The following is a 4324-nucleotide window of genomic DNA, read 5'->3' as shown; positions in this document are numbered from 1 at the left end:
CCGGCCTTGAAAAGAAAAAGTTCCATCATAAATATGGAGATTGGTTAGGAGTCTGTATGTGGGGATTTCACGATAAAATCAATTGTTGGTTGGTCAAGAGGAAGTGCAACACAGTGGAGTACTACAAACATCAAAATGACTTCTCTTCGCTTACCAAGGTGGATCTAACAAAGTTGTCTGCTGCTCCGTTCTACAATCCCTCCAATAATCCTCAGGCAACGACTTTTAATTTTTTCTGGAAAATAAGGTGAAAAGAGGATTTGATGGTATGAAGACTGCTGAATCATTCCTGAAAATTGCTAAGCATGTGTTTGATTCAACCACCAAGAAGGAAATCAAAACCGTCATGTGGCCTCCTACGAAGTAGTTGACAAAGATTCCTATCATTAAAAACTTCTGTGATGGATCTTTGTGCAACATACTATACTGGGCATATGATGAAGCAACGGCCTCAGCAGTCATCAATTTCAAAAATGGTTCATTCCGTCTAATTGATAAGAGGGATCTTTTGCAATTTGGTAAGGAGGACATTCACACGTTGGTTGATCATCAAACCATTTGTGAGCAAGAAGTTTTGGAGCCAGCTGCTAAAGAATTTACTAGCATGATCTCTGAGATAATTAACAAGAGTATGTGGCTGGGTGCAATGGGAATATCATATGTGTTGGTTATTGAAAAGGACTGAGCTTATGCTAGCCTCAAACCAAGGGGTAGATTGAAAGGCCATTATTTTGTGGTTTAAGCTAGGCATTCATTTGTATAAGTCATGTTAGGTTTTTGATCAGTTTTAGCTATTTTGTTGTGTTTACAGTCTTAAGTGTGTGTACGACCGTAAACAAGTTTACGGCCATAAACAGGTTTACGGTCGTAAACCTGTTTACAGCCAACCTTCCCTTATATATAGTGTGTGTCAGAATCTTGTCATGTTAACGTATCAGAGTCTCTATTGTTTACGGCCCCAAGGTGTATCAGACGTTTATTCAATACATAAAACGTGTGCATGTTTGGATTGATTCTATTCTTCTACTACATTCTTACTTGATTTTTTGGTGTTTGTTTGATTACTGTTGGATTCGTTATTTTGGGACTTACAGCTATCTGGTTTTTGTCGGTGAGTCTATGTAACATCAACCGAACCACTTTAATTGTATGTGTCATTTTATTGTTTTATTTGCTTGTTTGCGTAGCAATTGGCAACTTAAATACAGTTCAAATAGTATTTTCCCCTAAAAAAAACCGTGTTAACCCTTATTTAGTTTATTTAGATGATTTATTCGGTCTAAAAATAAAACATATATTATGTTATATCATTTTATCCATACATACATCATTACACATTAATACAATACTTAATTAATGGCGAAAAAAACGTAAGATATTCATATAGAAAAAAAAATCTAAAACAATTGTATAATATCTAAAAAGAAAAATAGATTAAGAATGCACAAAGACTTGGGATAACCTTTTTTAGAGCATTGGGTGTGGGCAACAAGGTGCAACATCAAGTTGTGTCACCTCACATGTCACATAAGCAAGTGGTGTTATAACACAAAGTGGGGAAATGAGCAACAAGATGCAACACCAAAGGAAAAAAAAACGAAAAAGAAAAAAAACAAAAAGTTGGTGTTCCCTCGTAAAACCTTTCCGTTTCAATTCGTCACAACGCCAACGAGGTTCACCATGACGAGATGCAACGAGTTAGGGGGCGGTGTTCCCCAGTTATGACGGCGTTGTGGGCATCCATGTCAGCATCTTCCTTTCTCGTTATGACCCATACCGTGTGGTCTTAGTATAGATCCCACCTAAGAAAAATATCGAGCACAATAATTGAAAGAAATTATTTGGAATCTAGTCAAATAAGTGGTTTTCTATTCAAAATGAATAAAAAGATAAAGTATTACCAAGTGCATTGTCGTTGTGTATGAGAAAGAGAAAGCTTAAAATGACTTAAGAGTTGCTTGTTTTCATGATATTTCTCCCATTAAGCTATTCCTGAAAGCTCTTAACTTTATATCTATTTTATTTTCACCACAAAAATGATGCATCTCATGCATAAGTTTGAATATCTCAAAATACAACTGAAAGCTATAAAGTTGGCAACCAAAAATTTCGCTAATGAAAACTGCATTGGTATGGGTGGTTTTGGAAAAGTATACAAAGGAGAGCTTGTTCATTACAAGGGGCAAGAAATTGTTGCCATAAAACGGTTAGATCCTGTATTTGGGCAAGGAAACTTGAGTTCTGGAGAGAAATTATTATGCTTTCTCTTTACAAGCATGACAATATTGTTTCTCTATTAGGATTTTGTGACGAAAATGACGAAAAGATCCTTGTGTACGAGTATGCATCCAGGAGAAGTCTTGACTCATATCTCAACAAAGATGATCTAATTTGGATTCAACGACTTAATATTTGCATCGGGGCAGCTCGTGGACTGGCGTACCTTCATAATCCTTTTGGGACCCAACAAAGAGTATTGCATCGTGATATTAAGAGTTCTAACATCCTCCTAGATGAGAACTGGAATGCCAAGATCTCAGATTTAGGTTTGTCCAAATTTGGTCCCGCGAACCAAGATTACACATTTCTCGTCACCAATGGCGTAGGCACGATCGGGTAATGTGATCCATTATATATGGAAACAGGGTTATTAACAAAAGAGTCTGATGTTTATTCCTTCGGTGTGGTTTTGTTTGAAGTGTTGTGTGGGAGGTTATGTATCGGCAACAAGAATGGTATTCATCGGCCTTCTTTAACAGGTTTGGTGCGTCAATACTATTCACAAAACAAAATAAAGGAAATTATTTTCGATAAAATAAAGGATGAAATAAATCCTAAATCTTTAGAGGCGTTCACCACAATAGCTTATCGGTGTTTGAGTAGAGACTTGGAAGAACGTCCATTAATGACCGACATCGTAAGCATACTAGAAACTGCGCTTGAATATCAAGTAAGTTATGCTTTTCGTGTACACTCATATATATATATATATATATGTGTGTGTGTGTGTGTGTGTGTGTGTGTGTGTCTGTGTTTAGGAACTCTTGGGTGTTTAAAATAGTTGGAGCTTAATTCATTCGATTTAAAAAATAACCCAATCCAGTCAAGTAGCTATGAGCAAGGAGAGACAACCCTCGTTGCTTATTTGGTTCTGGAACTCTTGGATCAATTGCTATTGTTGCAGGAGGGTGTGACAAAAATGGAAATATTCTGAAATCAGCTGAGTTATATGATTCATCAACAGGTAGATGGGAAATTTTGCCGGATATGCACTCTTCACGTAGATTATGTTCTTGTTTTTTCATGGATAAAAAGTTTTATGTGATAGGAGGGATGACAAGTAGCACTGATTCGTTAACTTGTGGTGAGGAGTTTGATCTTAATACAAAACAGTGGAGGAAAATTGATGGGATGTACCCTATTATTGTAAACAAGATTACCCAGGCACCTCCTCTTGTTGCAGCTGTTAGTGACGAGCTATATGCACTTGACTATATGAGCAGCATGGTTAAGAAATATGACAAAAACAAGAACTCATGGGATGTTTTGGGCAGACTTCCGGTTAAGGCTAGTTCGATGGAAGGTTGGAGTTTAGTCTTTAAGGCTTGTGGGGATAGGCTTCTAGTTGTGTATGTACAAAAAAGTCGTGAGAATGCATCGATTGTTCTTAATTCTTGGAGTCCAAAATCTAGGATTGAAGATGGTATCTTGGATTGGAATGTTCTTGGTGTTAAGGAGCAACAATCACAATTTGTTTACGACTGTGCTGTGATGGGTTGCTGAGGACGTGACCAGACCAAAGACCATAGGTTTCTTCCCTCCAAATCCATCTTAATTTATAGTTTGTTTTCGTGGTTAACTTTGTAAGTTATTTTCAGATGTTACATAATCTGCAGCATCATTAGTCACATAGGTGCACTGATTATCTTTTTGTTTATTATTCTTTTTTCTTGTTTTGTTTTCTCATATCTTCTCTTGTTACATAACGAGTTTCTTACACCTCAACAGACGTTGGGCGCGAAGTAGATATCAAAAATAAACGATCAGCAAAATGGGGAGCAAGCCAATATGAACATTAAAAGAAAACAATACGTACGTAATAAATAAGAATATTAGAATATGAACAAAAAACAGGAATCAACAATAAATATCATAAAATCAAACATCTAAAGGGAGGAGGCATCCTGATTGACATTATGATTAAATGAATATTGACTTCAATCGAAAAAACAAAACCTTTTAATCACTAAAAATATATTTCCTTGAACTTTATAGAGTTCAATGCATCGTACGAAAATTAACATAGAGTTGTATACAAAACAAA

The 4324-nt window shown here is 36.2% G+C and overlaps 1 pseudogene; it reads left to right on the top strand.

The window, feature by feature from the left end:
* The first annotated feature begins 2036 nt into the window (after positions 1 to 2036).
* On the top strand, positions 2037 to 3783 carry LOC145006959 (F-box/kelch-repeat protein At5g60570 pseudogene; annotated as a pseudogene).
* The last annotated feature ends 541 nt before the right edge of the window (positions 3784 to 4324 follow it).

Source organism: Lactuca saligna, chromosome 7, assembly GCF_052625555.1.
Source record: "Lactuca saligna cultivar CGN05327 chromosome 7, ASM5262555v1, whole genome shotgun sequence".
In the NCBI taxonomy this organism is placed as follows: Eukaryota; Viridiplantae; Streptophyta; class Magnoliopsida; order Asterales; family Asteraceae; genus Lactuca; species Lactuca saligna.
The sequence above is the reverse complement of the archived record's forward strand: the minus strand, read 5'-3'. Positions and strand labels throughout refer to the sequence as shown.